Genomic DNA, 27,240 nt, shown 5'->3' with positions numbered 1-27,240 from the left:
CCCCCAGGCTCGTTACAGTAATACCTCCATCACAGTAAATCTCCCCCAGGCTCATTACACTAAATACCTCCATCACAGTAACTCTTCCTCAGGCCCGTTACAGTAAATACCTCCATCACAGTAAATCTCCCCCAGGCCCGTTAAACTAAATACCTCCATCACAGTAAATCTCCCCCAGGCTTGTTACACTAAATACCCCCATCACAGTAAATCTCCCCCAGATCCGTTACACTAAATACCCCCGTCACAGTAAATCTCCCCCAGGCCCGTTACACTAAATACCTCCATCACAGTAAATCTCCCCGAGACTCGTAACAGTAATACCTCCATCACAGTAAATCTCCCCCAGGCTCATTACACTAAATACCTCCATCACAGTAACTCTTCCTCAGGCCCGTTACACTAAATACCCCCCATCACAGTAATTCTCCCCCAGGCCCGTTACACTAAATACCCCCATCACAGTAAATCTCCCCCAGGCTCGTTACACTAAATACCCCCATCACAATAAATCTCCCCCAGGTCTGTTACACTAAATACCCCCATCACAGTAAATCTCCCCCAGGCTCATTACACTAAATACCTCCATCACAGTAAATCTCCCCCAGGCCCGTTACACTAAATACCCCCATCACAGTAAATCTCCCCCAGGCCCGTTACACTAAATACCCCCATCACAGTAAATCTCCCCCAGGCCCGTTACACTAAATACCTCCATCACAGTAAATCTCCCCCAGGCTCATTACACTAAATACCCCCATCACAGTAAATCTCCCCCAGGCTTATTACACTAAATACCTCCATCACAGTAAATCTCCCCCAGGCCCATTACAATAAATACCCCCATCACAGTAAATCTCCCCCAGGCTTATTACACTAAATACCTCCATCACAGTAAATCTCCCCCAGGCCCGTTACAATAAATACCCCCATCACAGTAAATCTCCCCCAGGCTTATTACACTAAATACCCCCATCACAGTAAATCTCCCCCAGCCGCCTACCTGGATTCGTCCCCTTCCAGCTGTCAGGTCCTAGTGATACAAGATGGCTCCAGTGCAGAGCTTCGTACATTCTACACCAATTGTGATGTCATATGAGGTCTATGATGTAATGAGCCTTGTGATGTCATCATGGCTGTTACTTTTCTTTTAAATTTTATAAAGAGGATGGAGGGCACCACCATTAATATGTCAAATAAAGCACCATCCCGAATCTACCTCAACATGAAAAGACCATAAACCAAACTATAGAAAAAGGCATGTTGAATTGGAGATCATCGGGACAATGATAAAGTACTAAATATCAATTTTATTAGAGAATAATGAGCAAGCATAAACATTTAAAAACAGTTAAAAGGCAAAAAAATGCCCACAATGACAAAAAGGGGAAAAACATGCCCCACAGACTGAGATGTATTTTTGCACCTGAGAAGGTAAAAGGGGTGAAAAAACCTCCCAAAATATACACAATAAGTCAAATAATATTAGCAGGTTATACAGAATAATCATAACACTGGAGGTTCACCACCATGTCATATTCCTTTACAACATGAAAAGGTGATACCCAACATGAGAGCAGAAGAAATATGTCCAACTGACATTAAATATAAGATCTTAAACCCCCCTGATTTACCTTATTCACACACACTGCAATAAGCTGTATGAAGAATCATAGAAAACCAATACTAATCAGTGTTATCACAGCCAAGGCATTCATCAAAAGAGGAGCTCCATACTGATGTGTGTCAGTCAGGTGTGGGAATCCCCAAAAATAGTTGAGGTATCCCCATTTTACACAAACCAGTCAATCATGTCAGTCCAGGTGCCAGAAGTCAGTGGGGCTATGCAGCCCAACGCGTATCGCCACACAAGGTGGCTTCGTCAGGGGCAAGTGTGCCTGCTCACAGACACTTACCGTACATCTTAAATACACTTACATGATAGGAGGATCAAAATCAGCTGCAGGGAAACCGCGGCCATGAAACCGGAAGTAGCGATGGTGTTGTACCAAATACAGTGCGCAGGCGCTAGAACATCACAGAAACCCGGCCGCGCAACCGGAAGTGGCGTAAACATGGAGAGAAACCGTAACCACCCAGATAATAAGTGTGCGGGATATCAGCAAACTTTTCAATTATAGCGTAGATGTGGTTCGAGAGAGGAGGACTCGCGCATATTTGGAAATATATATAAAGACACCATTATAATGCCGGCATTCCCAAAAGTTTATAGTACTCAGTACCCACAAATCCGGCCGGCCGGCCGGCCGGAAGTGACGTTAGTATGGTATGAAACCATAACAACCAAAATAACAAATAGACGGGATGCCGGTCAGGCAGTCAAATGCAGCACTGGTGTTATTTAAAAAGTCCACACACGCTAGAGATACATACACGGCACCAAATGTGACATCAAACAAACCAGTTTATTAGTACGCACGCATTAAATCATTTGAGATAGAGATCCAGGCCGGAAATGACGTCGACATGATATAAAACCATGACAACCAAAACAATGTATGCGCAAGGTATCAGTCAGCTAGCCTCGTATAGCAAAAAAAGGGGGTAGCTAAAATACCTCGCATCCATTGAAAGTATGCACATATGATCACGGGCAAGTATTACCAGATTTCATTATAGTGTGCAGGCGCTGAAGCGTTAAATGATAAAAAAAAAACAAATATAAGATACCGACCGTCCGGTCGGAAGTGGCGTCGGCAAAATGTGGCTCCAGGACAACCTAAATAAGGGATCTACAAGGTGCCGGCCATTGTGACCTTGATACGGCGTGATATTTCAAAGACCTTGTACACGAGAGACCCCCACAATCTAAAGTGGCACAGACTCTATAGAATAAATACATGAAGGTCCACTGGTTGGAACCAATGGGGGAGAAACAAAAAAAAAATGGGGAGGATGGAGAAAAAGGTGGTGGGAAGGGGAAAAATGGGGAAGGGAGAAGGTTGATAAGGGGAAAAGGATGTGTTTCAGAGCCAATTGTAGCCTCACACAAATAAGAAAACATCTGCACAATAGCCAACCTAATATATAAATTTGGCAGAAGAAAAAATGCCAATCTCAATTTGTGAGTGGCACAAGGCCCCTAAAAAAGGGGGGGGGACAATGAATAAATATTAATAGGCTGCCTATCCCTCAGAAATGAGGAAACACCCCCTTTGCCACATAAAAAATACCCAAGACAAAAGGGATGTGAAAAATGTATATGAGTGCAAAAGACCAAAGCCCCATGAGGCCATGTAACGTCTGCATACAAGGCTCTTGGCCATGGTAAGATGTATTCATAGTATTACGGAAATCCGAACAGTAGAATAGACAGAGCCATAGAAAATATACACAAAGAATTATTGCACAAACACCCTTTATAGGGTAAGGGAGACATTCCAATTCCCCAGATAATGAGTAAAAAAAAAAAAAAAAAAAAGGGAAGGGGGAGAGAAAATATTCACCTAATCAAGTGCCAAAAATAAGCCTTTTAACTGTTTTTAAATGTTTATTCTTGCTCTAATAAAATTGATATTTAGTACTTTATTATTGTTCCGTTGATCTCCAATTCATAACCTGTCTCCCCCATATATCTCTGAACTAATCACCCAATATCTTCCCTCACATACTCTCCGGTCCTCCCAAGACCTCCTTCTCTCCTCCACACTTATTCGCTCCTCACCTAATCACCTCCAAGACTTCTCCCGAATATCCCCCATCCTCTGGAATTCTCTGCCCCAACACGTCTGACTTTCAACCACATTCAGATCCTTCAGACAGAACCTGAAAACCCACCTCTTCAAGAAAGCTTACAGCCTGCAGTGACCCCGCTGCATCCTCATCACTACCGGAGCTGCCGCCTCACCAACACCAGAGCTGCTCCAACCACCAACCTACTGTCTCCTTCCCCACCATCCTGTAGAATGTAAGCCCACAAGGGCAGGGTCCTCTCCCCTCTGCATCAGTCTGTCATTGTTAGTTTGATTACTGCAAGTGATATCTGTAATTTGTATGTAACCCCTTCTCATGTACAACACCATGGAATTAATGGTGCTATATTAATAATAATAATAATCAGTAATTTTTCACCTATCCTGTTGTTAGAAAACTTGCATTCACAGGACAGTCTCTTTAAATAATGCATTTGAAAATGTATCTGTAATTGATGGGGTTGCTCAAGAGCCGGGGGCTGACACAAGGTTCCCACATTTTGTCGTGAATGGCGAGTCACTATATCGGGTAACCACACTGAGGGGAAATAGTGGAGCAGCTTTTGGTTCCAGGTCCCTACCGGCGGAGAGTGTTAGACATGGCCCATGCACATAGTTTTTGGGGGACATCTGGGGGTTGAGAAAACACAGGAGCGAATAATGCAGAGGTTTTATTGGCCGGGTTGTTACTGACAGATCTTAAACTATTGTAGATCCTGCCCCACCTGCCAGATAATCGCTCCCTTTATTCATTTCCGAAGTACCCTAGTTGCTGGTGATAGAGGTCCCATTTGAGAGGATTTCCATGAATCTAGTGGGGCCTCTAGTTAAATCTGCACGATGGTACAATACATCTTAGTGGTCATGGACTATGTGACCCGGTACCCCGAAGCTGTGCCCCTCAGAAATGCCTCGACCAAAAGTATAGCCAGGGAACTTGTTCATATTTTTGCATGAACATGTCTACCGAAGGAGATCTTGACTGACCAAGGGACCCCGTTCATCAGCAAGGTAAGGTCCTTTAGATTGCCCAGTTGCGAACTTCACTATACAATCCGCAGACAGACGACATAGTAGAGCGCTTCAATAAGACCTTGAAGGCAATGCTCAAGAAGGTGATTGAGAAGGATGGCCGAGATTGGGGTGATCGAGGAGTCGAAAAGCAGATGGTCGAATCCTATAGTCCTTGTGCAGAAGCCCGACGGAGAGTGGCGGTTCTGCAACAATTACCACAAACTGAACAAGTTCTCCAAATCGGATGCGTATCCGATGCCCTGGGTGGATGATCACATTGATAGACTGGGGATCGCGAGGTACATTACCACTCTCAACCTGATGAAGGGCTATTGGCAGATCCCCATGTCCCAGAGTGCTAAGGAGAAGACTGCTTTCTCGACGCCGGATGTATGTTTCCAATACACCAGGATGCTTTTTGGTCTACAAGGGGCCCCAGCAACAGGGGGGGTCGGATAGAGGGTCCCGACGGGCGTTTCGTGGCCCTGAGTCGCCGTGAAACGCGCATCGGGACCCTCTATCCGACCCCCCCGTTCCCACTCATCTGCGGGTAAGCATTGCACCTCTTGTAACTCACTATTGTACTCTAGATGAAAGACAGACTGGTGTTACTTTATTCCCAGTCACTTGATTGATGCATGCTGATCTCCAGACGCCCATTTTTGGATGCACTGTTTCCCCTTGGGTTACGGTCTTTGGACCTTCATTTGTTACTTTAGGGATACATGTGGGGTGGGGATAGGTGTGGGTGGGGTATATAGCAATCTGCATTGTTTATGGCTCTTTATGTATTGTTGTGATATTTTTCCTTTTCTACGAAACAATAAAATGATATGATTATTTTTACTAGATATAATCAGTTTGCTCCTTTTTCCTCCAATTGTCTTCTGATACTGATTGGAGCTGATATTGTTTGATTAGGGGTTGCAGACAATTTGTGTCGCTACCCTGGTCTTTAAGAATGTACACTGTGCTCCAAATTATTATGCAAATTGGATTTAAGTGTGATAAAGATTTAATTGTTTTGTTTTTCAAATAAACTCGTGGATGGTATTGTGTCTCAGGGCTCAATGGATCACTGAAATCAATCTTAAACACATGGGATAATTAATTTTCCAGGTGATTCTAATTAAAGGAAAACTACTTAAAAATGGTGTTCCACATTATTAAGCAGGTCACAGTTTTCAAGTAACATGGGAAAGAAAAAGGATCTCTCTGCTGCTGAAAAGCATCAAATAGTGCAATGCCTTGGTGAAGGGATGAAAACATTAGAAATTTCCCGAAAACTTAAGCGTGATCATCGTACTGTTAAGAGATTTGTGGCTGTATCTGAGCACAGATGTGTTTGTGCTGATAAAGGCATAATGAGGAAGATTTCTGCCAGGCAAGTTCATCGGATTAAGAGAGCAGCTGCTAAAAAGCCATTACAAAGCAGCAAACAGATATTTTAAGCTGCTGGTGCCTCTGGAGTCCCTCGAACCTCAAGGTGTAGGCTCCTTCAAAGGCTTGCTGTGGTGCATAAACCTACTATTCAGCCACCCATAAACAGTGTTCACAAGCAGAAATGGTTGCATTGGACCCACACATACATGAAGACTAATTTCCAAACATTCTTGTTTACTGATAAGTGTTGAGCAACCCTGGATGGTCCAAATGGATGGAGTAGTGGATGGTTGGTGTATGGCCACCATGTCCCAACAAGGCTGCAACAACAGCAAGGAGGTGGAGGGGTCATGTTTTGGGCCGGAATCATGGAGAAACAGCTGGTAGGGCCCTTTAAGGTTCCTGAAGGTGTGAAAATGACCTCTGCAAAGTATATAGAGTTTCTGACTGACAACTTTCCTCCATGGTATAAAAAGCAGAAATGTGCCTTCAGGAGCAAAATCATCTTCATGCATGACAATGCACCATCTCATGCTGCAAAGAATACCTCTGAGTCATTGGCTGCTATGGGCATAAAAGGAGATAAACTCATGGTGTGGCCACCATCTTCCCCTGACCTCAACCCTATAGAGAACATTTGGAGTATCATCAAGCAAAAGATCTATGAGGGTGGGAGGTAGTTCATATCAAAACAGCAGCTCTGGGAGGCGATTCTGACTTCATGCAAAGAAATACAAGCAGAAACTCAATGGATGCAGGAATTGTGAAGGTGGTATCAAAGAAGGTTCCTATGGTAACATGTAACTTGGCCTGTTAGGATGTTTTGGAGTTAAATAGCTTTTTGTTCAGTGAATGTGACCTCCTAATGCTGCAAATTCAACAAATGAGCATTTTCAGTTCTTTAAAACATATCAAATGTTTAGAAATTCTACTGTGCCTAATAATTTGGAACAGTGCATTTTAAGTTTTTATTCATTTTGGAGATTATACTGTTATCATTGGGAGGTTTCTTCAATAAAATTCGATGTATACTCTAACGGGTGATGACTTTTATTAGACTGACTGTCATTTGCACCAACCATTTAGGAAAATCAGAGAAAAATGTCATTTGCATAATAATTTGGAACATAGTGTATATGGGATTCCTGTTGCTATTAACTGTTCCGAGAGGTGTACTGTTTTCCCTACCTGTAGATCTCAAGTTTTATGAGGGACCACAGGTTCTCTATGGGATTCAGATCAGGTGAACAAGGGGGCCATGTCATTATTTTTTCTTCTTTGAGACATTTACTGGCCAGCCACGCTGTGGAGTAATTGGAGGCATGTGATGGAGCATTGTCCTGCATGAAAATCATGTTTTTCTTGAACGATACCGACTTCTTCCTGTACCACTGCTTGAAGAAGTTGTCTTCCACAAACTGGCAGTAGGTCTGGGAGTTGAGCTTCACTCCATCCGCAACACAAAAAGGTCCTACAAGTTCATCTTTGATGATACCAGCCCATACCAGTACCCCACCTCCACCTTGCTAGCGTCTGAGTCAGAATGGAGCTCTCTGCCCTTTACTGATCCAGCCTCTGGCCCATCCATCTGGCCCATCAAGAGTCACTCTCATTTCATCAGTCAATAAAACCTTTGAAAAGTCAGTCTTAAGATATTTCTTGGCCCAGTCTTGACGTTTTATCTTATGTTTCTTGTTCAAAGGTGGTAGTTTTTTAGCCTTCCTTAGTTTGGCCATGTCCCCGAGTATCGCACACCTTGTGCTTTTTGTTACTCCAGTAACGTTGCAGCTCTGAAATATAGCAAAACTGGTGGCAAGTGGCATCTTGGCAGCTTCACGCTTGATTTTCCTCAATTCATGGGCAGTTATTTTGCGCCTTTTTTGCCCAACACGCTTCTTGTGACCCTGTTGGCTATTTGCCATGAAACACTTGATTGTTCAGTGATCACGCTTCAAAGGTTTGGCAATTTCAAGACTGCTGCATCCCTCTGCAAGACATCTCACAATTTTGGACTTTAAAGAGCCCGTCAAATCTCTCTTCTGACCCATTTTGCCAAAGGAAAGGAAGTTGCTAATAATTAAGCACACCTTATATAGGGTTAGATGTCATTAGACAACACCCCTCCTCATTACAGAGATGCACATCACCTGATTTAGTTAATTGGTAGTTGGCTCTCAAACCTGAACAGCTTCGAGTAGGACAACATGTATAAAAAGGATCATGTGATCAAAATACAACTTGCCTAATAATTCTGCACACAGTGTATTATTTACATATATTTCAGGTTTAATCCCCACCTATCAAGCACAGGAAATATAATATACACCTGTTTATATGGGATCTGTGTTCATTCCCCTATTATCTACATATATTTCATATTCATTCCCCACCTATAAAGCTCAGGGAATATAATATACACGAAATTTATTGCTTATTTTAAATTTCTGTGGAAATTCAAAAACTGAAAAGTGGGGCGTGCAATATTATTCGGCCCCTTTAACTTAATACTTTGTTGCGCCACCTTTTGCTGCGATTACAGCTGCAAGTCGCTTGGGGTATGTCTCTATCAGTTTTGTACATCGTGAGACTGAAATTCTTGCCCATTCTTCCTTGGCAAACAGCTCGAGCTCAGTGAGGTTTGATGGAGATCATTTGTGAACAGCAGTTTTCAGCTCTTTCCACAGATTCTCGATTGGATTGAGGTCTGGACTTTGACTTGGCCGTTCTAACACCTGGATACATTTATTTGTGAACCATTCCATTATAGATTTTGCTTTATGTTTGGGATCATTGTCTTGTTGGAAGACAAATCTCCATCCCAGTCTCAAGTCTTTTGCAGACTCCCAACAGATTTTCTTCAAGAATGGTCCTGTATTTGGCTCCATCCATCTTCCCATCAATTTTAACCATCTTCCCTGTCCCTGCTGAAGAAAAGCAGGCCCAAACTATGATGCTGCCACCACTATGTTTGACAGTGGGGATGGTGTGTTCAGGGTGATGAGCTGTGTTGCCTTTACGCCAAACATATCGTTTGGCATTGTTGCCAAAAAGTTCGATTTTGGTTTCATCTGACTAGAGCACCTTCTTCCACATGTTTGGTGTGTCTCCCAGGTGGCTTGTTGCAAACTTTAAACAACACTTTTTATGGATATCTTTGAGAAATTGCTTTTTTCTTGACACTCTTCCGTAAAGGCCAGATTTGTGCAGTGTACAACTGATTGTTGTCTTGTGGACAGACTGTCCCACCTCAACTGTAGATCTCTGCAGTTCATCCAGAGTGATCATGGGCTCTTGGCTGCATCTCTGATCAGTCTTCTCCTTGTTTGAGATGAAAGTTTAGAGGGACGGTCGGGTCTTGGTAGATTTGCAGTGGTATGATACTCCTTCCATTGCAATATGATCGCTTGCACAAGTGCTCCTTAGGATGTTTAAAGTTTGGAAATCATTTTGCATCCAAATCCGGCTTTAAACTTCTCCACAACAGTATCACGGACCTGTCTGTTGTGTTCCTTGGTCTTCATGATGCTCTCTGTGCTTCAAACAGAACCCTGAGACTATCACAGAGCAGGTGCATTAATACGGAGACTTGATTACACACAGGTGGATTATATTTATCATCATTAGGCATTTAGGACAACATTGGATCATTCAGAGATCCACAATGAACTTCTGGACTGAGTTTACTGTGCTGAAAGTAAAGGGGCCGAATAATATTGCATGCCCCACTTTTCAGTTTTTGAACTTCCACAAAAATGTAAAATAACCAATAAATTTCATTCAACTTCACAATTGTGTTCCACTTGTTGTTGATTCTTCACAAAAAAATTACATTTGGTATCTTTATGTTTGAAGCATGATATGTGGGAAAAGGTTCAAAAGTTCCAGGGAGCCGAATACTTTCACAAGGCACTGTACCACATCTTTGGGCAACGGAGTTCAAATTCCCCAGCCACATGCAGTACCAATTATTGCCACACCTGTTCTCAATCAAGAAATCACTTAAAGGGAATGTCACCCCAAAATTCGCCTATACGCTAAGGCCACCGGCATGAGGGGCTTATCTAAAGCATTCTGGAATGCTGTAGATAATCCCCCGAAGTCACCTGAAAGATAAGAAAAACAGGTTTTATTATAATCACCCAGGGGCGGTCCCGATGCGGTCCGGTCCGATGGGCGTTGCAATCCAGGTCTAGCGCCTCCCATCTTCATACGATGACGTCCTCTTTGCTTCCTGTCGCGGCTCCTGTGCAGGCGTACTTTATCTGCACTGTTGAGGGCAGAGCAAAGTACTGCAGTGCACAGGCGCCGGGAAAGGTCAGAGGTCTGGCGCCTGCGCACTGCAGTACTTTACGCTGCCCTCAACAGGGCAGATAAAGTACGCCTACGCAGGAGCCGTGGCAGGAAGCAAAGAAGAGGACGTCATCGTATGAAGATGGGAGGCCCCGGACGAGGACCGCGACACCCATCGGACCGCCCCTGGGTGAGTATAATATAACCTTTTTTCTTATCTTTCAGATGACATTGGGGGCTTATCTACAGCTTTACAGAATGCTGTAGATAAGCCCCTTATGCCGGTGGCCTTAGCTTATAGGCGAATTTTGGGGTGACAGATTCCTTTTAAATAGGAGCTAGAAATCCTGCTGGAATCCAAACACATTCTGGAACAAATGAGAAACAAATTAATTGAGATCTATCAGTCTTGAATAGGTTAGAAAGCCATTTCTAAAGCTTTGGGACTCCAGTGAGATCCATTGTCCACAAATGGCGAATACATGGAACAGTGTTAAACCTTCCCAGAAGTGACCGGCCGACCAAAAGTACCCCAAGAGCGCAGCAAAATGGGCATTTAGGATTAAAATGTATTTGTTTTTGGATCCAACCGTATAATAGCAATCTTAGCATCATTAGTAGTGTTCATTAAGACAAACACCATTAGTAAAGAAGAGGAAGTTGGGGCTGACTGGGAATAGACGAAAAGGAATTGCATGGCACTCCGTAAAAATGAGGTGCACGAATAGGATACCACTCCCAATATAGTAGAATAAATTCGACACTCTCAAATATGCAAAATTTACGGCAGCAGCGCGTAACCCTGTGGACGCCGGGGGACGTGACAGACATCAGAAGGTGAGTATGTAGTGTTTTTTTTAACTTTTACAATGGTAACCAGGGTAAATATCGGGTTACTAAGCGTGGCCCTGCGCTTAGTAACCCGATATTTACCCTGGTTACAAGTGAACACATCGCTGGATCGGCGTCACACACGACGATCCAGCGATGACAGCGGGTGATCTGACTACGAAATAAAGTTCTGGACTTCTAGCTCCGACCAGCGATATCACAGCGGGATCCAGATCGCTGCTGCGTGTCAAACACAACGAGATCGCTATCCAGGACGCTGCAACGTCACGGATCGTCGTCGTTCTCGCTGCAAAGTCGCTTAGTGTGAAGGTACCTTAAAGGCGTGTTCTTCTGCCTCCTGTAGGATGCTATCCAATCATAAGCAGGTGGCAACACAAAGGAAGAACACACCATGCCCACCATAGCTTAGGTGTGTCAATGTGAGCTGTGAAATAGCTCAGATCTCCGATAGTGATGGGTCGCTCGTGAATGATCTGAGGCAAAGAGCTGGCTCCCTCTCGTGAAGGATGGGAGCTGGCTCCCCAATGAGAGCCTGAGCCACTGAATTCTCTTAAGGGCTCTCACTGGGAGTATAATTCCCAAATTTGGCAGACGTAACCCAGTCCACCTGAAACAAACCCTGCCCATTCACCAATTTGATGGCTGCACACAGCATGGTTTCAACCACTGGTGGGCGCAGTTTCAGCCATATTGACGTCACCTTATCTATGCATGTTTAATAGGAATCCATTTAGGATCCAAAAAGAGCCGGACTGCCCATCACATTCCTGGTCTAACCTCCTGCATGAGTCAGTGTGGGGGAGGGGTAGATCCTCCAGCTGTACATGGGTGACAAGTCTCCGGCTGGGTCATCTAACCAGGTTCTCTATACTCCGAGAACACTAGACCTGGCGACACTCTACAGCCAGGCGGGGAGCCATGTAGGCCACAGTTTGGGCAGCGTGAATTGCCTTTAGGAATGGCATGCAATAGGGCGCCTGGTCGGCGTCAGCCCCGGCTCACACACTGCCACAGGTGCTACGGGAACCAGAATTCGCTCTCACAAGGAGGAGGAAACAATGGAAAAGCCGCATGCGCGAGTGAGGCTGACAGGACGCGTTCTGTAGGCCGGCAGCGTATGGTCCTCTCACCACCAGCTGCACGGCCGCGCTCACCGCTCAGCACTGACTGCTGCGTCTCACTGGAGAGAGACAAGCCTTCCCGCCAAAGAAGCTGCTCACAGTGGGCGTGGCTGAGGAACGGCGCTTACACGTCATTACGTCCTCCCTGATTGGATGGGGGAGTGTGGGGTAGAGAAGGGGGGCACGTCGGTTTTACCGGGGGGAAGTTGCTGTAAGCGGCTGTGAGTGCGGGGGTTGGGTGAAACCGTGGACAGCTGACTCATGACGGGAGGCGGAAGAGGCCTCCACCTGCTGTGGTTGGTGGCACTTGATATAGGGTGAGTGCTGGGAGCTGCGTGCCGGCCGTATGCATTGTGTACAGAGCAGGCATGTGTGCGGAGAATGTCTCTATCTGTCCCGCACATCCGTCAGTAGATGAAACGCATCCATGTGCATGACCGCACTACTGTTTGCAGCCTGTGCCAGACGTAGTATACAGGCCAACTGAGCAGCCAATCACATCACTGCTTTCATAGTAGTGCATGTAAGTAGCAATGTGATTGGTTAGTGCGGGGCTGTGCAGAGGAGGACGTTCTGCCTCTGGATGTGTTCACACAGTGCGTGTTCCTCCCAGCCCCCAGCATGTCCTGGTCATTGTTCTTCACACTCCTTCTCTCTTGCCTGTGCTCTCTCACTTTCTCTGCTAGCTGTGTGATACACTGGGGGCTGTACAGTGTCAGGAGCACCCTTTGTATATGAAGGTGGAGGGGCACATTATGTTAGAGGGCCAGGGGCCACAAGTTGTGTGATCGTGTACAGTGCCAGCGATCAGGGACCATTCATTCTGCTACATGCCATCTATGCAAGCTGGTGCCCGTCTAGTGACCCCTGGCCTTAGGTTAGAGGCCACCATATAGCCCAGGCCCCGGTGTAGCCATGTGCAATAGATGCCAATCCAGCACTGTCTCCTCCGACCGCCCCATAAACGTGCACGCTCAGCATGGATAAGTCTGCTTAAATAAGGAGAGAGGTAATATACGGCTTCCAGCCACATCTACTATGAAATAACCAAGTACGTTGGATATGGCCGGCATATTACCAAACTAAATTGTCAAAAATGTGGGCACAAAACATAGATTGCATATTCCCTCTGTTAAAGGGAACCTGTCCTTAAGCATTAATCTTCTACATTGTAACAAAATGTAAATCGCTCCAGGCCATATAGTGGAGTTCCTTTTTTTTTCCCCCCCAAGACTCATCTATTTTTATTTTTTCCTATTTGTTTAGGCTATGTTCACATTTCTGCTCTGACGGTTTGTTTCAATAGCCAGAACTGATTGTTATAGGTTCCATTTTGTGGCCACTTTTAGAACGGACTATAGCACATCATGTTGAACTTTCTTCCATTGCAAAAACTGACACATAACGGATCCCACAGAGAAGTATGCAATGCGTCCGTTTTACAGCTACGTTTCCATCTGTCTGTGCCAGGGGCCTCATTTTTCATGTGATTCTCATGGATAGAACATGTACCCATTATAGGCTATCGGGCTGTTGACTTCACTGTGGTTTTTGTGAGCTATGTGTCCATGCACAAAATCAGATGTGCGTTCTACTGGTATCATGATAAAAAGTAGCAATAGAAGTCTATGGGTGTGTGGAAATCACGGACAGCACCTGGATAGCATGAGTGCGCATCCTTGTACTGTCTGTGATAAACATTGCATAGGATGGAAGCTTTGTAAGTAATTTTTCTAATTCCATACATGACAATCACTCATGAAATGCTGATACAAGACACTGACACGTGTACTACTTTTATATGTGCGTGAGCAAACATGGACGTCCAAATGAGACCGAAAGGGAAATATGAAGGGCTGTTCACTGGAGGAGGGATTGTATGTCCTGGGTTTTGTGAAACTATTTTTATAAATTGTACTAATGAAAAGTATGTTAGGCCAAGTTTACAAAGTTAAAAACTAGAGTAGTGCACCCCTGCAGTAATTTAGATAAGTTCACCAAATTCTACATAGCCCAAAAATCATGAACAAGAAGCCAAAGTGGCCGTGTAATAGCTAGATTAGGCCCACTGTGGGTAGAGAAAATACATAGAGTCCTCCTTTATCATTCTTTTTGCAAGTAAAAATTTGGATTTTAGCCTTTTTTTTTTTTTTTTTTTTTTTTAAATTCGTTTAATTCCAGAATAAAACAAACAATGCACACATTTGCATTTATCATTATCAATTATACCGCAGAATACAAGTAATTGCAGAATATCATCATATCCAAAGTTTACAGGGGTAATAAACTTTGCATGTTAAATCATTAGTACCTATAAAATACCTACTATACAACTTTAACAACTTTAACCGTTAATAGTAAGTCGCCAAAAGGAAAAACAGATTTAAATCCTGCTCCGCAAGCGATGTCCCAAAACCACAAGCCTACCCTCCTGTGTATGTATTTAATCAGTGTAGACTACGGAGTATGATAAGAGGAATTCCATCTACCCCAAATTTTTTCGAATTTACCTGGGCATCCTCTATTTTGGTATAGTGTTCTTTCATATGGAATAACAGAGTTCACCAAGTCAATCCAAGCTCTGAGAGACGGGAAAGAACCACCCATCCACCTTAACGCCAGTACCTTCCGTGCCAAGAAGAGTGTCTCTCGAAGAAAGATCCCAGTATGGTGATCCCAGGCCTCTGTATCCCACACCCCGAATAAGCAGGTCAATGGCTCAAGTGGTATATATTAGTTGTGAATGGACCTCTAAGGAAAACGATTTCCAGGTAAGTAGGGTGTGAACAAATAGTTCTTCAAATTTGTGGTAGGAATGGTAGCAAGGGTAGCCAAAATAGGTACATGCACAGTAGTATTGAAGAGGAAGGGTGATCTCCAATGTGTTGGCATAAACAGTATAAGTCCGTATATGCTGGCAAACAGTTGTACGTGCAATGGCACCAGAATCTATTGCTTAAGGTCTCCTTGGGTGTCCTGTCAAAGTAAATGACAACATATTCACAACATATTGAAGCCTGGGTCTTAGTGGCATTTACTTTGACAGGACACTCAAGGAGACCTTAAGCAATAGATTCTGGTGCCATTGCACGTACAACTGTTTGCCAGCATATACGGACTTATACTGTTTATGCCAACACATTGGAGATCACCCTTCCTCTTCAGTACTACTGTGCATGTACCTATTTTGGCTACCCTTGCTACCATTCCTACCACAAATTTGAAGAACTATTTGTTCACACCCTACTTACCTGGAAATCGTTTTCCTTAGAGGTCCATTCACAACTAATATATAGGACTTGACCTATACCCTATGACCCTCTACATCAGACAAGCAGTTGGACTACTGAGGAAGGTCTCATTGTTTTGACCGAAACGTTTATGCTGGACTGCTATTCAAGTAATAAATATTTAATTCTTAAAATCATCACCATACACAAAGTTGAGTGCCAAGTTATTTACTTCTTACAAGTTTACTGGTGTGGGCAACCTATCTTGAGCACCGACACAGCTGTGCCACGATATACTTCACAATGGCTCAAGTGGGACAGGGATCGACAATAAAGATGTTAGTAGTGTCGTGACCTCTTTCCAATAGTGAAAAATTACCGGGCACCTCCATATCATATGGATAAAATCTGCTTCATGTGTATGACATCGTAAGCAATCTGACGAGTGGAGGCGACCCATTTTAAAGAGTCGTGTCGGGGTCAAATAAGTCTGATAGATAATATATAGCTGGGTCATCCTGTTATTAACTGAAGGAGAAACTTTAGTTGGAGATTCTAGAATATCTTCCCATTCCTCTCCCAGTATATCGGGAAGAAGTCCCTCCCACTTCCCTTTGATAGTTAATAGTAGACCCATCCCCCACGGATAATAAATACGTATATAAAGAGGAAATGAGTCCCTGAGGACCCTGTGAGTTGAGAATGCCTATCAGAGGTAGAGATGAGATCGCTCGGCCTGCACCCACATTTCGTATATGCGATTGGAAAGCTGACCTTAGCTGTAAATAACGGAAAAATTGAGATCTTGAGATGTTGTAAGTATTCCGCAGTTGTTCGAAGGATACAAAAACCCCCTGGTTATGTACATTGCCCACGGAAAGAACACCACATGAGATCCAGAACTCAGTAGATGGGTGATTCAATAGTTCTGGGAAACAACTATTATTCCACAGTGGCATTTCGGCTATTATGTCTGCAAATGTAATAACTTTTTTGATTTGTCTCCATATAATAATAATAAATAATAATTTTATTTATATAGCGCCAACATATTCCGCAGCGCTTTACAACTTATAGAGGGGACTTATACAGACAACAGACATTACAGCATAACAGAAATCACAGTTCAAAACAGATACCAGGAGGAATGAGGGCCCTGCTGCTCGCAAGCTTACAATCTATGAGGAAAAGGGGAGACACAAGAGGTGGATGGTAACAATTGCTTTAGTTATTTGGACCAGCCATAGTGTAAGGCTCGGGTGTTCATGTAAAGCTGCATGAACCAGTTAACTGCCTAAGTATGTAACAGTACAGACACAGAGGCTATTAACTGCATAAAGTGTATGAGAACATGATGGAGGAACGTGATTATGTTGTTGTTTTTTTATTAATAGGCCACACAGGGATAATTAGGTTAATGCGTTGAGGCGGTAGGCCAATCTGAACAAATGAGTTTTTAGTGCACGCTTAAAACTGTGGGGATTGGGGATTAATTGTATTAACCTAGGTAGTGCATTCCAAAGAATCGGCGCCGCACGTGTAAAGTCTTGGAGACGGGAGTGGGAGGTTCTGATTATTGAGGATGCTAACCTGAGGTCATTAGCAGAGCGGAGGGCACGGGTAGGTTGGTAGACTGAGACCAGAGAGGAGATGTAGGGTGGTGCTGAGCCATGGAGTGCTTTGTGGATGAGGGTAGTAGTTTTGTACTGGATTCTGGATTGGATGGGTAGCCAGTGTAATGACTGGCACAAGGTAGAGGCATCGGTGTAACGGTTGGCGAGGAATATGATCCTGGCAGCAGCATTCAGGACAGATTGGAGCGGGGAGAGTCTGGTAAAAGGTAGGCCAATTAGTAGAGAGTTACAATAGTCCAGACGAGAATGAATAAGTGAGACAGTAAGAGTTTTTGCAGAGTCGAAAGTAAGAAAAGGGCGAATTCTGGAAATGTTTTTGAGATGCAGATAAGAAGAGCGAGCCAGTGATCGGATGTGGGGGGTGAATGAAAGCTCGGAATCAAGGATGACTCCAAGGCAGCGGGCATGTTGCTTTGGAGTAATGGTGGAACCGCACACAGAGATGGCAATGTCGGGCAAAGGTAGGTTTGTAGAGGGAGAGAACACGAGGAGTTCAGTTTTTGACAGGTTCAGTTTCAGATAGAGGGAGGACATGATGTTAGAGACAGCGGTAAGACAATCACTGGTGTTTTCTAAAAAGGTCGGCGTGATAACAGGAGAAGAGGTATATAATTGGGTGTCGTCAGCATAGAGATGGTACTGGAAACCAAATCTACTGATTGTTTGTCCAATAGGGGCAGTATACAAAGAGAAGAGGAGGGGGCCTAGGACTGATCCTTGAGGAACCCCAACAGTAAGGGGAAGGTGAGAGGAGGAGGAACCAGCAAAACATACAGTGAAGGATCGGCCAGAGAGATAGGAGGAGAACCAAGAGAGAACGGTGTCCTTGAGGCCGATGGAGCGGAGCATAGTGAGGAGGAGCTGATGATCCACAGTGTCGAATGCTGCGGAGAGATCCAAGAGAATTAGCATGGAATAGTGACCATTAGATTTAGCTGTTAGTAGGTCATTAGAGACTTTAGTGAGGGCAGTTTCAGTAGAGTGTAAAGAGCGGAAACCAGATTGAAGAGGGTCGAGAAGAGAATTATCTGAGAGATAGCGGGTAAGACGGGAGTGGACCAGGCGTTCCAGGAGTTTAGAGATGAAGGGAAGATTAGAGACAGGTCTATAATTAGCGGCACAATTTTGATCGAGGGAGGGCTTTTTAAGTAGTGGATGTATGATGGCATGCTTAAATGAGGAGGGAAAAATACCGGAAGTGAGGGAAAGGTTGAATATTTTTGTTAGGTGAGAGGTGACAGCCGGGGAAAGGGACTGGAGGAGATGCGACGGAATGGGGTCGCTGGTGCAAGTGGTCGGGCGAGAAGATGCAAGGAGCCTGCTTACTTCTTCTTCTGTAACTGGTTCAAAGTCAGAGAGTGAACTAGATGCAGTGGGGGAGGGAGGACAGTGCTTGGTATGAAGAGATTGGGAAATGATTTCCTGTCGAATGTGGTCAATTTTTTCTTTGAAGTAATTGGCCAGATCGTCAGCGTGGAGATCTGTGGTTGGGGCCTGCTCTCTTGGGTTGAGTAGGGACCGGAAAGTGTCAAAGAGACGTTTAGGGTTATTGGACAGCGAGGTGATGAGGGTGTTGAAATAGGTTTGTTTGGAGAGGTGAAGGGCAGAGTTGTATGTTTTTAACATGAACTTATAATGGATGAAATCTTCGGGCAGATTAGATTTTCTCCACAGACGTTCGGCGCACCTGGAGCACCGCTGCAGGAAACGTGTTTGCAGCGTGTGCCACGGTTGTCGCCGTCTGTGCCGAGTTGTTCTATGTATAGGAGGTGCAGCTTCTTCCAGGGCACTTTGCAGGGTTTCATTGTAATGCTTCAGAGCAGAATCAGGACAAGAGATGGAGGAGATTGGGGCCAATGAAGACTGCAAGTTCTTCATAAGTTTCTGGGTGTTAATGGCCTGTATGTTTCTATAAGTGTGGAAAGTGGGGATGACCTGAGCGGGATGGCAGTTCTTGATAGAGAATGAAAGAAGGTTGTGGTCAGAGAGCGGGAGAGGGGAGTTTGTGAAATCATCCAGTGAGCAAAGCCGGGAGAAGACCAAATCAAGGGAGTTTCCATCATCATGTGTTGGAGAGTTAGTATGCTGCGAGAGGCCGAAAGAGGAGGTTAGAGATAAAAGGTGAGAAGCAGATGGGGAGAGGGGAGAAGCAATTGGGATATTGAAATCACCCATGATGAGGGTGGGGGTGTCATAAGAGAGAAAGTGTGGAAGCCAGGTGGCAAAATGATCCAGGAACTGGTGAGAGGGGCCGGGAGGACGATACACCACCGCCACTCGCATGGAGAAGGGGACGTAGAATCTGACAGCATGGACCTCAAAGGAAGGGAATACAAGTGAGGGTACTTGGGGGATAACTTGGAAGGTACATTTGGGTGAAAGGAGCAGACCAACGCCTCCACCTGCTCTGTTGTCTGATCTTGGGGTATGAGAAAAGTGTAGTCCACCAAATGAGAGAGCAGCAGCAGCGGTGGTGTCTGACTGCTGGATCCAGGTTTCAGTAAGAGCCAGGAGATTAAGAGAGTTAGAAAGGAAGAAGTCATGAATGAAGGAGAGTTTATTACACACAGAGCGAGAATTCCAAAGAGCACAATTGAAAGAGACAGAAGGCATGCATGGAATATTAATAAGGTTAGAGGGGTTTCTGGGTGTAGCAGTTGGGAGGTTTGACTGGCTATAACATGGGGGGCCGGGGTTCGGAGAGATGTCTCCAGCAACTAGGAGAAGGAGGATAGAAAGAGTGAGCAGATGGTTAAGTGATTTGTGAGAGCGTCTCTTGTGTTGGATGGTGGGACTGAATGGATCTGTACTGTTAAGCAATGTGAACAGAGCATGAGTGCTATACATAGGAGAGGCCAGGACAGAGGGGCCGATATGGATGGAGTGTAAAGAGTTGATGCAAGGGCGGTGATTGTGTGTGAAAGCAGCAGCCATGATATAGATTATACAAATACATATGGTGAGTATTTGCTGTGTGCCATATTAATCTCGCCAGTCGAAGTAAAGGCAGCAAACGGGGAGCACTGCCTTTCTCCATTTCCAAAAATCCCAATGGACAATCGATTCGGGCAGAATGGATTAGATGACTCTCTGAATTAGGTAGGGAGTTATTAGGCATCCACTGGCTTATTGCCTTAGCCTGCCCTGCAAGATAGTACAGATAAAAGTCTGGTAAGGCCACCCCACCCCCACCCCCTTTTTTCGGTCTCTGTAGAGTAGATAGTTTAAGTTTGGGTCTGGTCTTCCCCCATATAAAGGATGTGATTAGGGAGTTTAAATTCGCAAAGAAAGATTTGGGTATTGGCACAGCACTATGTTGGAAACAGTAAGTTTGGGAAGCAATATCATTTTAATTAGATTAATGCGGCCTGCAACAGAGAGAGGGAGTTTGCTCCAGGTTATAAATTTAGATTTGACCAGGTCTAATAGTGGATAAATGTTAAGTTGTAGGTCCAGCCGACTATATTGAGACATATGGATTCCTAGATATTTGAAATTGGAGACTACAGGTAGTGACGAGAGATTTTCGAGACAGGGCATCGGAGCATGAGACAGAGGCATCAGGGCAGATTTGTCCCAATTTATATAAAGACCGGAGAATTTACTAAATTTACCAATGGTCGTTATTACTTGTGGTAGTGTTTCTTCTATTTTATCCATAAGTATGATCATGTCATCGGCATAAAGACCGATGGCATCCACACGATCCGCAATACTTATTCCCTTAATATCTGTGGAGGACCTTATGCGTATTGCTAAAGCCTCTATCGCGAGGGCAAAGAGGGCCGGGGACAGAGGACATCCTTGACGGGTTCCCCGGTGCAAGGTAAAAGAATCAGAGATAGTTATTCACAATTACACGCGCCCTAGGATTCCTATATAGTGTATCTATCCCTCTAATAAATTTGTCCCCAAAACCGTATTTCTGTAGACATGCGGAGAGGAAAGGCCACTCGAGAGAGTCGAACGCTTTGGCTGTGTCTAGTGATGCCAATGCCCAGTTATTATCCGACTCTAGAGAACTATATTGAATCACCGATTGGACCCGCCTAATATTGATGGAAGTACTTTTCCCAGGCATAAAGCCAGTTTGATCTGGGTGTATAAGGTCTAGTATGATCGTGTTTAATCTAGTAGCCAAAATTTTAGTGAAGACTTTATAATCTACGTTCACCAATGATGTGGGGCGATATGATCCACATTCCAAAGGATCCTTCCCCTCCTTTTTAAGTACAATAATATTTGCATCGTAAAATGTTTCAGGCATAGATTTTCCCTCCCATATACTCCGGAGTACCTTCAGTAAAAGTGGTGCCAGGTGGCTCCGATATTTTTTATAGAACTCAGCGGCAAACCCGTCGGGTCCAGGGGCCTTCCCTGTGGCCATGTCCATTATAGCGTGCTCCACTTCCTCCAGAGTAAACTCGGCCTCCATAAAAGTTTGCTGGGTTGGACTCGGTGAGGGGAACATTATGTCCGATAAATAGTCTACACATTCAGGGACACCAAGACCACTACCAGATTTGTACAATAACTTATAGTAATTACAAAAACATCGAAGAATCTCCTCAGTAGAGGATACCAACGAACCATCAAGTGCCCGAATCTGTAGTACTGCATTAGAGGTATTATGTTGGCGTACTAAAAAGGCTAGAAGTGTAATGGCCTGATTCCCCAATTCAAAATAGGATTGATGGGTGAAGAATAATTTACGTTTCGATTTATTGTCTATATGCTGGGTATATAATCTTTGGGAAGTGAGCCATTCCGCCCTGTTGCCACTGGTTTGATTGGCCACATAGGCGGCCTCCGAATCCCTCAGTCGCCGCTCCGTCTCATCATCCTCCCCTGCCGTCCTCCTCTTTATGTAAGAAATTGTGGAGGACAGACATCCCCTTAAATATGCCTTTAGAGTGTCCCAAAATAGATTAAGATTCGAGGGGTCTGGATGAGTAGAGATGAAGCAGTTCAGCTGATCAATCGTTCTATCACTAGAATCTATCAATTTCAACCAGAAGGGATTCAATTTCCAAGGTATATTATTATTTGACTGACCGTATTTAAATGTAAGAATAACTGGGCTGTGGTCTGATATCCCCCTATTACCATGTTCGACACTATCTACCCGTAATGCCAGGTCACTAGATCCAAATATGTAATCTATGCGAGATAGAGATTGTCTAGTTGATGAATGGCAGGTATATTCATTTGTCTCAGGGTGACGTGTTCTCCATAGATCCAACCATCCGCTACCACTCATAAATAGTGCCAATTGAGAGGGGGACTGATGAGGAGGCCCCCCGGACATCTCGCCGTCTAGTCTCAATCTATCTTTAACTTAGTCATGGATAATTTTAAAGTCTCCCATACAAATAACACTAGCATTAGGATAATTTAGGGAGAAACCCATTGCCATGCGGAGAACCGATATACTAGCCGGGGGTGGGTTATAAACACATAATATCACATATTCCCGCGTATTAATAAAGGCGTGTACAAAAACAAAGTGACCCTCGGGATCTCGTCGTGCCTCCCATCTAACACTCCTATGTATCAACAGAGAAACCCCTCTGGAGTTACTAGTATGGAATGCGTGAAGGGACCACTGCACCCACGGCTTTTGTGCACATTTAACTGTGTCTGGTCAGATGTGTCTCCACAAGTGCTACAACATGGGGATGATACCTTTTAATCTGCGAAAATACCTTGATTTTCTTTCGGGGAGTCTTAATACCCCGTATATTACACGTCATATATATATAATCTCAGACCCCATATCCACACTTAGAAAAAGGAATAATATACACCATAGCTTGAGCAGGGATCAGGAACATCACGCAGAGCATAAAATTATCATTGGCGACTAACAAACATATCAAACAACCAAAACTGGTGTAAAAACCCAAACAAAACAGAGTTTGAACAGTGGAGGAGTATAATCCTACACTCCTACAGTCAGATAGAAAAGGGGATACCCTCACTGGAACCGGCGTCCAGTATTGTTGATAAGCTCAGCACCCATATGGAGAGCTCCAATTTGTGTTGCCATTAGACAAGGAGGACTACTTAGGAGTCCGGCACACTAGACCCCTTGTATGACCGCAACCATTCGGCTACCTCCGCCGGATCAGTAAAGAACAAGGAAGAGCCTTCATGGACAATGCGGAGTCGAGCTGGGTAAAGCATGGAGTAAATGATGTTCTTATCCGTGAGCTGCTTTTTAACTTCCATAAATCTTACTCGCTGCTTTTGAAGCTCCATGGAGAAATCCGGGAAGATTGATATAGTAGCGTTATTGAATTTAAAGGGCCCTTCTGCCTTGCCAAGCGAAGAATCGCATCCCTGTCTCTGCAATTGAGGAGACGCGCCAAAAAAAGGCCGGGGTGGAGTTCCGGGAGGAAGAGGTCTCGTTGGGACCCTATGGGCCCTCTCCACAGAAAATGTTGAGGAGAATCCATCTCCAAGGGAGGTTTTAAGCCAGTCCTCCAGAAATTGCTCAGGTTGCTGACCCTCTGAGCGTTCTGGCAGGCCAATAATTCGAATGTTATTACGGCGCAATCTGTTTTCCAGGTCATCTGCTTTTTGTTTCCAGGCATTCACAGAGCCAGCGGCCTTTGACAGCTTAGCTTCCATTGGGGTTATGGTGTCCTCTATCTGAGACACCCTTGTTTCAACCTCTGAGATACGCCCTCTCATAGCTTGCATATCATGTCGCAGACGACCCACTTCAGTATGTACGTCTTCTATTTTCTCAGTAAGAGAAGATCTGGTGAGGGATATGGCTTGCATCAATTGCTTAGACGCTTGTTTAAGAGTCAGTTCGTCTTGTTCTCCTTCCTCATTACTGTCAGAAAGACGATTTTTGCGTTGGTTCTGCGTGGGATTATTTCTGAGGGTACGTACATTGTCAGGGGCATCTTCTCTGGCATATTTCTTTAACTTGTCAGCAGCCCCCGCTCCTTTAGAATGATGCATGGCAGTTAACAGAAGGTCCCGACAAAAGGACCACACTTATGATTATGGTTAGTCTATTCTCCAACAGCAGACCGGGCAAGGTCAAACACCGGAATATATCCCAGGGAGGCTGTCGGTCAGGCAGGGAATTGTCAGATATTTATTGGAGCAGCAACTAAGGATTTGCCCAGGCACCGTGCCCCAGAGCAGCCCACAGGCAGAACAGCAGGGAGGGTGGATAATCCGTCCAGAGTTATGGCGCCGACAGGAGTTTGTATGGTAAGGGGGTGCAGGGCCCAATCTTCCAGGGCACACACCGCACCACCCTTTTATTGTTTCAGGCTGTTAGCTCACCTCCTGAGCTGCACCGCAATTGTGCTGTAAAGCGCCGCTCTCCTTACTGCTGTAGTGCGCGCTGTGATAATGGCTGCAGTCTCCCCAGGCACCGCCCGCTGCTCCAGACCCGGCACCTGTATTTTCCGGTGTTCCACAGCGCCGCTGTAATGTAGGTATCTTCCGCGTCCCAGGGGGATACACCCGGCTTCGGCCGCCGCCGGCGCTGTGTCCTGCTTGTTGGAGCCGCGCTCAAAGATGGCCGCCGCAGCTCAGGGACTTTGCCGCCCGTCCAGGCCGCCTCATTTACCGACGTCCCAGGACTCCAAAGCTGCGTTTGAAGAGATCGCCGGTCTCCTAAGGTCCCAGGGCACCGTTCCAGCCGGTGCAGACTGTGGATCAGGGGGATTAATGGCAGGATTAGGACCAGGATAACTGGAGCTCCCACGAGGTGCATCCTCTCTCCTAGCTTACATAGCCACGCCCCCGATCTTAGCCATTTTTGCACCAAATTCATTTGCTTAATGAGTTCTTCCCATCTTCGTAAATGTTATTGTCAGTTAATGCTTGCAAATGCAAGTTTTTGTAAGTACCCAAATATGAAATGGTCCATATGACAGTAAAGTAAAATAAGGCCTCAGTAATGAATGAAGCAGGTAGTAGAAATAATCCTTGTAATGGTGATAGAGGTGCGTGGGTGCTAGAGGCAGGGTATATGGACACCTGATGTGGCTTCCTTCCTTCCGCAAGAACTAATGGACATAAAGAACGTTTTTACTTTTTGATGTAAATACTTTTATGCCCCAAAAGACAAACGTATGCTAGGAGTGTCCCTTTTACTTCAATATATATATTTTTCTTGTACATCTTTTCACTTTTTGGTACTTCTCTGTTATCCTAACACCACTGCCATTTTTAAACTAATTTTGTAATTAATAAGACTAAGGGTACGTTCACACAGGACTTTTTTGCTGCTTTTTTTTGCTGCTTTTTTTTATGCTAATTTAGGTGCGTTTTTTTGGTGCGTTTTTGGTGCGTTTTTTGGGTATGTTCACACAGGACTTTTTTGCTGCAGATTTTTGCTGCAGATTTTTGCTGCTTTTTTTTATGCCAATTTTCAGCTGCTAGGACACCTCATAATGGCTCTTTACACCTTACTACCAGGAACTCCCTCACAATAGATCACAATCAGGACACCTCACAATGGCTCTTCACACCTCACAATGGCTCACAATGGCTCTTCACACCTCACTACCAGGAACTCCCTCACAATAGATCACAATCAGGACACCTCACAATGGCTCTTCACACCTGACAATGGCTCACAATGGCTCTTCACACCTCACTACCAGGAACTCCCTCACAATAGATCACAATCAGGACACCTCACAATGGCTCTTCACACCTCACAATGGCTCACAATGGCTCTTCACACCTCACTAACCACACCCCTAAGCTCTTGGCTGTGAGATCCCTTCCTGCTGGCCATGATTTTCTGCACAAAAAAAGCAGCAAATAATGCTACATGCGTTTTTTCAGCGTTTTTGCAGCGTTTTTTTCATCACCCATTCAAGTCAATGGGTGAAAAAACGCTGCAAAAACGCTGCAAAAACGCTGAAAGAAGTGACATGCCCTATGTCCAAAAAAAGCAGCAAAGCAGAAAAAACTGATCAAACAAAAAACCAACGTGTGTGCATGAGATTTCTGAAATCTCATAGGCTTTACTGGTACTGTAAAAAGCAGCTGAAAATTAGCATAAAAAAAAGCAGCAAAAAAAAGCAGCAAAAAAGTCCTGTGTGAACGTACCCTAAGGGTGCAGTCAGACGGTCATATAAATCGAAGCGAGAACGGAACGCAGTGCACGGGTTTTCTGGCGGCTCTCCCAACCCGAGCACATCCATTTCATGTATTTCTATGCAGCTGTCAAGCTCGAGTTGGGAGAACAGTTTGCCAGTCTGTGTACTGCGTTTTTATAATCACTTCTATATATAAGGTCATCTGACTGTACCCTCACAAAGGGTGTCCATAACATGTCCCCCAATACATCTTTGACCTAATCTCCAGCAGCCTCACCACATATAATCGCTGGTCCTCACACAACCTCACACAATCGCTGTCCTGTTATCTGCTCCTCACACAACCATCTCCCAAGTTTTTTTTCTCCTGCATCCTCTGGAATTTGCTTCCCCCAACTAATCACACTCTGACCTTCATAGCCTTCGAATGCATCTTTAGTCCATTTTTTTTCCCTTTAAAGGCATGTATTTTTGGCTATAAATTACTTTATCTTGTGTTGCAATGGTTTCGGAATAGGTTGAATGAGAGTCTGTGATCACACGGGAGGGTCACTGCTGGGACTTCCCCAGTGCCTTATTGTAGTGGTGTTAGTATGGAGTTTATCGCATATATTATGGCTCGGCGGTGGTGGGGTCTCCGGTAGGTATAGTGTTACCTCCCCCGTTCTCCCTTACAGATACTCTGTCAGCACAGAATGATTATTTAAATCAAGTACAGGTGCTCTATACACCATGTCGTGGTCAGATAGTTCAGTGAACACTCCCGCCTACTTGTTTTCCCTCTATCTCCACCCTTCTCTGGCTTTATAAAGCCAGAACTATCAATCAACAAAGCTGAGCGAAGGGGTTGGAGCTAGGGGGAAAACAGGTGGGAATGAGCACTTAAATGTTTAGCCACTTCATGGTGCAAAGATTGCCTG

At 44.7% G+C, this 27,240-nt stretch overlaps 1 protein-coding gene and 1 long non-coding RNA gene across 7 annotated transcripts in view; one reads left to right on the top strand and one right to left on the bottom strand.

Annotated features, from left to right (window-relative positions):
* Nucleotides 1–27,240, bottom strand: part of LOC143807793 (uncharacterized) — a 61,909-nt gene that overhangs the window by 3,548 nt on the left and 31,121 nt on the right. The window contains exon 1 of one of the 5 annotated variants that reach the window (XR_013221803.1): nucleotides 12,407–12,470. The exons of 1 other annotated variant lie outside the window; for it this stretch is intronic. This is a non-coding gene — a long non-coding RNA (uncharacterized LOC143807793). Of the gene's footprint in view, nucleotides 1–1,003; nucleotides 1,069–12,029; nucleotides 12,269–12,382; nucleotides 12,471–27,240 lie in introns of those variants that run through there. 3 more of the 5 variants (XR_013221805.1, XR_013221806.1, XR_013221802.1) reach the window with 3 other exon arrangements.
* CASP8AP2 (caspase 8 associated protein 2) overlaps nucleotides 12,530–27,240 on the top strand; it is a 50,414-nt gene continuing 35,703 nt past the window's right edge. For both annotated transcript variants that reach the window (XM_077289723.1, XM_077289724.1), the window contains exon 1: nucleotides 12,530–12,690. The gene's annotated coding sequence lies outside the window, so the exon portion shown is untranslated. The remainder of the gene's footprint in view (nucleotides 12,691–27,240) is intronic.

This window comes from Ranitomeya variabilis, chromosome 2, assembly GCF_051348905.1.
Source record: "Ranitomeya variabilis isolate aRanVar5 chromosome 2, aRanVar5.hap1, whole genome shotgun sequence".
Taxonomy (NCBI): Eukaryota; Metazoa; Chordata; class Amphibia; order Anura; family Dendrobatidae; genus Ranitomeya; species Ranitomeya variabilis.
This window is presented reverse-complemented; position numbering and strand designations above follow the sequence as displayed.